At 44.0% G+C, this 8076-nt stretch overlaps 1 pseudogene; it reads left to right on the forward strand.

The window, feature by feature from the left end:
• LOC111957970 (glycerophosphodiester phosphodiesterase domain-containing protein 5-like) overlaps positions 1-8076 on the forward strand; it is a 138145-nt pseudogene that overhangs the window by 114690 nt on the left and 15379 nt on the right.

An 8076-nucleotide genomic window follows, 5' to 3' on the forward strand; every position in this document is an offset into this window, starting at 1 on the left:
GTGGAGATGGGAGAACCTTCCAGAAGGACAGCCATCTCTGCAGCACGCCACCAATCAGGCGTTTATGGTAGAGTGGCCAGACGGATGCCACTCCTCAGTAAAAGGCACATCTCTGGTCTGATGAAACCAAGATTGAACTCTTTGGCCTGTCACGTCTGGAGGAAACCTGGCCTACTGTGAAGCATGGTGGTGGCAGCATCATGCTGTGGGGATCTTTTTCAGTGGCAGGGACTGAGAGACTAGTCAGGATGAACGGAGCAAAGTAGAGAGATCCTTGATGAAAACCTGCTCCAGAGCACTCAAGACCTCAGACTGGGGCAAAGGTTCACCTTCCAACGGCACAACGACCCTAAACACACAACCAAGACAATGCAGGAGTGGCTTCTGGACAAGTCTCTGAATTTCCTTGAGTGGCCCAGCTAGAGCCTGGATTTGAGCCCGATCGAACATCTCTGGAGTGACTTGAAAATAGCTGTGCAGCAATGCTCCCCATCCAACCTGATAGACATTGAGAGGATCTGCAGAGAAGAATGGGAGAAACTCCCCAAATACAGGTGTGCCAAGCTTCCAAAGAAGACTCGAGGCTGTTATCGCTGCTAAAGGTGCTTCAACAAAGTACTTAGTAAAGGGTCTGAACACTCAACGTCAACAAAACAAAGGAGATGATTGTGGACTTCAGGAAACAGCAGAGGGAGCACCCCCCTATCCACTCGACGGGTCAGTAGTGGAGAAGGTGGAAAGTTTTAAGTTCCTCGGTGTACACATCACGGACAAACTGAATTGGTCCACCCACACAGACAGCGTTGTGAAGAAGGCGCAGCACGCCTCTTCAACCTCAGGAGGCTGAAAGAATTCGGCTTGTCACCAAAAGCACTCACAAACTTCTACAGATGCACAATCGAGAGCATCCTGTCGGGCTGTATCACCGCCTGGTACGGCAACTGCTCCGCCCACAACCGTAAGGCTCTCCAGAGGGTAGTGAGGTCTGCAGAACGCATCACCGGGGCAAACTACCTGCCCTCCAGGACACCTACACCACCCGATGTCACAGGAAGGCCATAAAGATCATCAAGGACAACAACCACCAAGCCACTGCCTGTTCACCCCGCTATCATCCAGAAGGCGAGGTCAGTACAGGTGCATCAAAGCAGGGACCGACGAGACTGAAAAACAGCTTCTATCTCAAGGCCATCAGACTGTTAAACAGCCACCACTAACATTTAGCGGCCGCTGCCAACATACTGACTCAACTCCAGCCACTTTAAAAATGGGAATTGATGGAAATTATGTAAAAATGTACCACTAGCCACTTTAAACAATGCCACTTAATATAATGTTTACATACCCTACATTACCCATCTCATATGATATACTGTACTCTATATCATCTACTGCATCTTGCCATCTTTATGTAATACATGTACCACTAGCCACTTAACTATGCCACTTTATGTTTACATACCCTACAGTACTCATCTCATATGTATATACCGTACTCTATACCATCTACTGCATCTTGCCATGCCGTTCTGTACCACCACTCATTCATATATCTTTATGTACATATTCTTTATCCCTTTACACTTGTGTGTGTGTATAAGGTAGTAGTTGTGGAATTGTTAGGTTAGATTACTTGTTGGTTATTACTGCATTGTCGGAACTAGAAGTACAAGCATTTCGCTACACTCGCATTAACATCTGCTAACCATGTGTATGTGACTAATAAAATTTGATTTGATTTGATTTGAATACTTATGTTAATGTGATGGTTTTGTATTTTTTCATACATTTCCAAAAAATTCTACAAACCTGTTTTTGTTTTGTCATTATGAGGTATTGTATGTAGTTTGAGAAAAAAATATCTATTTCATCCATTTTAGGATAAGGCTGTAACGTAACAAAATGTGGAAAAAGTCTAGGGGTCTGAATACTTTCTGAATGCACTGTATATCTCTTCAACAAATAAAATCAATTTCAGTGCAGCATACATTAGCCTGTGGTCTAGCGGTGGCTTACAGAGGTCAATAGGTCCTGGATGTGAGGTTAGATGTGTAGCTAGCTGGTGTACCTCTGTGAATGCCAGAGAGGTTCTGAGGGCAGAGGGTGAAGGCTTTCAGCCTTGTGTCTGTAACAAGAGTTCTTCTGACGCAGTCGATCTGGCCGAAGTACTGACCTTGAAATGAATCCAACCTCCTGTGTCAGTGATGTACTCTAGCTACATTTATCATCACTTACCTGCACTACAGCGCACAGAGATGGAACAGGAGAAAGTGTGGCTACAGGCTGGCTGGCTTTGACACTGTATATATCTCAACCCAAACTGTCCACGTAAAATGTTAAGAAACATTCAGTGAATGGTCTTCCTGCTCATAGAGAAGCTACTTTCAGATGTGCTATTTATTTCTGTCCTTTACCATCTCAGTACAATAGACATCCGTGACAAGAGCAAAAAAGTATCCCATGACATTGAAGCTTTTGGCCGTAGCTATTCTATATACTCAGGTATTCTATTAGTTTTGTTTTGTCTAACCCAGGGTTTATATTCATTCTAAATCTATTTTGTGTTCTACGCCCGCCCCAGGGGTTTCATTCATTATATATCTATGTTGTGTTCTGCCCCAGGGTTTCTATTCATTCTATATCCATGTTGTGTTCTGCCCAGGGTTCCAGGTGGTGGTTCTCCTGCTCTACCTGAGTGTTCTACTGGGCCTCTACATGGTCCCCCTTTCCATCACCTCCCCCTGCATCATGGACCACGCCAACCTCACTCCACGCCCTGATGTCATTGGCCACCAGGGCGCCCCCATGGTGAGTCAGCTGAACCAGCTGCCCAATCAGAGAACTTGTAGGGGGAGGCACCTCCTACACTATGCTTATAGAGTATACAATAAAAGACACATAGAGATGTAACCTACATAGAGGGCACTAAAGAAACCATGCTGGCCAACAGTTTATCTTCATATTTCCACCCACTCACTTCCTTCATACTACCTATGGCTATTCTAGTGTATTAATGACCCTCTGAACCCGAGCTGAAAATAGCCCAGAAATAGATGCTGTAAACAGACTTCTTGGCTTTCTGTAAGCACTAAATAGAAACTATAGGCTATTGTGTGTGAGAGTACTTACCTATCAGCTCAATCTATAGAAGTAAGATTTCATATGATACCATGTTTAGTATTTCTTCACTTGTTTTCTTCATTCATATCACGTTGTGCTGCATTTCTCCCCAGGCATGCCTTCCCTTTCCAGGATATAAAAGCATTTTTGTTGTAATTTATTAAATTAAAATGTGTATTTGATTGAGAGGAAGTGTGTGTGTGTGTGAGAGAGAGAGAGAGCCCACGCCTGCTTTGTTTGTCTTGATTTGCTTGACTTGTCATCCAGACACTGTATACTGTATAAGCCTAGTGCATGAAGAATTCTCATGCTGTTGCCAAAGCCTCACCTCTCAACTCCTAACACAGGGTTTCCCAAACATTTTTAGCCCGTGACCCCATTTTGCTATAAAAAATTATTTGGGACCCCACCAATTCAAAAATGTTTTATTTAATCACCAGTCTAAGTTTACTTTTTTAATTTGGACTATAACAGTCTATTACAAATCAGTCTGGCAGTGTTTTTGACAGTATTTCAATCTGAAGCTGATATGGTTTGAAGTGACTGAAATGCATCAGAAAGGTATTGGGAAGTTCAGAAGATCATCAGGCAATAATGTTGTATGATCTTTTGTGTAGAAAATAACATCATTAGCTAGGTTTCCATCCAATTGACAACAGATTTTTCAGGCAAATATTCTAAAATATGCATATAGAAAATATGCAAATTTTTCACCAAACTGACTTGTTGCAGATAAAAATCAGTGCGTACTGACAGTGCACATAAAACGTACTTCTTCACGTAAGTTTTGATGTACCAAATAAAAATAGAATGTTCAATGTGTTTCCATGGCATTTTCAACACTTCCAATAGTTTTGTCACAAACTGTTGTGTTAAATAGCAAATGGGCCTACTCTGGTCTTCGCACGTGCACTCTAGCCAACAGCTCGCAGATACAATGAGCAAGACAATATTTGCTCATAATTAATTTTACAGACACCACAAGATCCCACCATGTCGAACTAACAAATTACTTTTTGGCATTCATTAAATGGTACCGAAACTTCGTGTTTCCATCACATCTGTCGTGATTTTTTTACGGTATGACTTGCGTATGAACTGTGGATGGAAACATGGTTACAGACTTTCTTTTTCTCCCTGTCTAATTTAGTGCTTGGTCTTGTCCACTCGGATCTAACAGCTTGTGGGCAAAGTAAAGGGAAACCATACAGACCAACATGTTCCTGAGAGTCATGTCTTTCAAAGATGAGGTCATAATATTTTGTAGCTTAAACCATTCAAAAGCCACATTTGTAGGAAGGAAACAGAAACCGCTCTGTTTAATATAACTGCATCTAGTGGTTACCAGATGTTACTGACGTAACCCCTTGTTCGATGAACAAATCGTGAATTTGCTCTTGCGACCCGAATCAGGCTTCCCCTAGTTTGAGAAACCCTGTCCTAACTACTCGTACACATGACACATCCAGCAAGCTGCAGACAGACACACACACACCACTGCTCTGCTCCCCAGCCAGCCGGTTGGGGCATGTTACAGTAGTTGATCACCCCAGAAGTAACACTGTGGTGAAATTAACAGTCTTAAAGACCTGAGAACTCCCCCAGGACACACCACATGACCCACTCTCTTTACCAGCAGCACTTTACATTGATTTTCCCAGGCTTCCAGTCCCCTCACAGTATTACAGTTTGAACTACAGTATCACTGACTGTTATCAGTTTGACCCATGTGGCCTGGTATCGTGTATTGCACAAGTCATTATGTTCAATAGTCTGTTGTTTATCAAACATATGAGCTCATAACCCATGACTTTTAACTGGAATCCATTCTCCAAGTTTCCTCACAGCCATTTAAAGGGACTTTTTTTTTTTGTTTGTGACAAATTCATCTCCAGCACCACCCCAACAACATACTATGTGAAAATGGCTCATTTCAACTGAGTATTAGACTTCTGAAACCTATATGAAACTGTGAACTCTCAGATTGCAGTAAGGTATATGAACCTCTCTGACCTCCATGAAACATCAATATAATGTATGTGCTGATGATGTTCCTCTCTGTCCGTCTGTCTATAGATGGCTCCAGAGAACACTATCCTGTCCTTCCAGAGGGCTCTGCAGATGAACGTCAGTGGGCTGGAGGCTGACGTGGCCATCAGGTACACACACACACACACCGAAAGAGACTCACAGTGCAGCCAAACTAGATCAGTAGGGAGTCCAGTCAAGTCTGTTGTGGTTGATGGAGGAGTCCAGCCAAGCACAGGTCATTCTGCTGGTCTGGCCCTCCTGTCCAGGATTCGGCCCCTTATAGTCAGGCAGGCAGGCAGAATGACGGAAAGCCAAGTCTAGGTCCAAAAGGCTTCTTTGCAGCTTCTACCCCCAAGCCATAAGACTCCTGAACAGCTAATCAAATGGGTACCCAGATTATTGCATTGCCCCCCCCCCCCCCCCCCCCCGCCCCTTTCAGCTGCTGCTACGCTCTGTTTATTATCTATGCATAGTCACTTTAACACTACCTACATATTACCTCAACTAACCGGTGACAGTTTTAGCAGTGGTAGCAGCGGTGGTAGCAGCGGTGGTAGCAGCGGTGGTAGCAGCGGTGGTAGCAGCGGTGGTAGCAGCGGTAGTAGTTGCAGTAGCAGTTTTAGCAGTAGCAGCGGTGAAGGTGGTAGTAGTAGCGGTAGTAGTAGCAGTTTTAGCAGTAGCAGCGGTGGTGATGGTGGTAGTAGTAGTAGTAGTAGTAACAGTTTTGGCATTAGCAGCGGTAGTAGTTTTAGCAGTAGCAGCGGTGGTGGTGGTAGTAGCAGCAGTAGTGATAGTAGTAGTAGTAGTAGTAGTAGTAGTAGTAACAGTTTTAGCATTAGCAGCAGCAGTAGTAGCGGTAGTAGTTTTAGCAGTAGCGGTGGCGGTGGCAGGAGGAGGAGGGCACCAGAAAGCTAAGTCTTGGTCCAAAAGGCTTCTTAGCAGCTTCTACCCCAAGCCATAAGACGACTCCTGAACAGCTAATCAAATGGTTACCCAGACTATTTGCATAGTCTGGTCAATTTAGTAGCAGCGGTAGTTTTAGTTATGGTAATAGTATCAGCAGCGGCGGTAGTTATAGTAGTAGTAGCTGCGGCGGTAGTTTTAGTAGCAGCGGCGGTAGCTTTAGTAGCAGCGGCGGTCATTTAAGTAGTAGCGGTGGCGGTCATCTTAGTAGTAGTAGTAGCGGCGGTTGTTGTAGTAGTGGCGCGGCGGCGGTAGTTTTAGTGGTGCGGCGGCGGTAGTTTTAGTGGCACGGCAGCGGTAGTTTTAGTGACACGGCAGCGGTAGTTTCGGTGGCTGCAGCGGTAGTTTTAGTAGCGGCGGTAGTTTTAGTAGCGGCGGTAGTTTTAGTAGCGGCGGTAGTTTTAGTAGCGGCGGTAGTTTTAGTAGCGGCGGTAGTTTTAGTAGCGGCGGTGGCGGTAGTTTTAGTAGCGGCGGCGGCGCTGTAGTTGTAGCAGCAGCGGCGGTATATTTAGTAGTAGTATGGGCTGCAGCGGCGGTAGTTTTAGTAGCAGCGGAGGTCATTTTAGTAGTAGTAGCAGCGGCGGTAGTTTTAGTAGTAGTAGTAGCTGCGGCGCTAGTTTTAGTAGCAGCAGCGGTCATTTTAGTAGTAGTGGCGGTCATTTTAGTAGTAGTAGCAGCGGCGGTTCTTGTAGTAGCTGCGGCGGTAGTTGTAGTAGTAGTGGCGCGGTGGTGGTAGTTTTAGTGGCGCGGCGGCAGTAGTTTAGTATTAGCGGCAGTAGTTTTAGTAGCGGCAGCGGCGGTAGTTTTAGTAGCGGCAGCGGCGGTTGTTTTAGTAGCGGCAGCGGCGGTAGATATAGTAGCAGTAGTGTCGTGTCTTTGGCTATGCCAGATTAATTGCTATGACATGCTATTCTATAAAATTATTTGAATAATCTGATTGAACTAATCATGTAAATATAATTAACTATAGAGGGACACCACGAAAGAATATTTATAGAGCTGTTATCTTCCGAATAAACTCAAAGATTTAGTAATATTTTACATCCATAGCAGTCACATTAATCGTCATTTTATTCAGTCTCATCTGAAAGTGGTAAATCCTTGGTTATCTGCAAGAATCCTGGCTAACAAGTTGAATCAGCAATACAAAATTGGGTTTAATTATTTATTTACTAAATACCTAACTAATTACACAGAATCACACATACACAATTAAATCATAACTTGCCGTCATAAAGAAAAACGTCCCTAGCGGGCGGAATAGATAGATAGTTTTAGTGAAAGAGCGGGAGACTGGAACATAGGCGAAGCTGTACCATCGTAAATACAGTATCTTATGCATTCTAAATTACCGCCCATTTGAAAAAGGAAAATGCAATAAATATTTACTCTGAGCTGCGCTTCCGTAGGTTGGTGGAAGATGGACCGTGTCGCCAACCCGAGTCCTCTGTCCTTTGAAGAATGTCTCTGGTGGTCACTGGATACGTTGGAGTAGCGTCGATGTGTAGTAGACGGGATACTCTGACTGTCCTTCCTAACCTGCGTTTGTAGCAGCTGTTGCTAACTCAACGGCTAGGAGGTATCACTTCTGTAGTGAATACGAGTTCAAAGTTCTTACCATTTGCAACCAAAGTCCATGCTGATGTTGGCTTAGTTCTGTAGTTATTATCTGAACCATTCTGACATCGGATCGTCATCCTAAATGTACCCGGAACAGGAAGTTATATTTTTGTCAATGGCTTTTATAGTGGAGGGAGAGGGGTGTGTCTGAAAAGTTTATAACCCATGTCTCTTCACAGGGGCGGGCCCCTGGTTGAGCAGAAGCCAAGCTTATGAAAACCCAAATCTCTCATTTGGAAGCTAAAATTACATTTCATCTCCTCACAAATAATTTCATATTCAAACATTTGAATTAAACAACAATTCCATGTGAATCCGATACCTCTGATGTTTAGACTTTCC

This window comes from Salvelinus sp. IW2-2015, linkage group LG4p (genome assembly GCF_002910315.2).
Source record: "Salvelinus sp. IW2-2015 linkage group LG4p, ASM291031v2, whole genome shotgun sequence".
Classification (NCBI taxonomy): Eukaryota; Metazoa; Chordata; class Actinopteri; order Salmoniformes; family Salmonidae; genus Salvelinus; species Salvelinus sp. IW2-2015.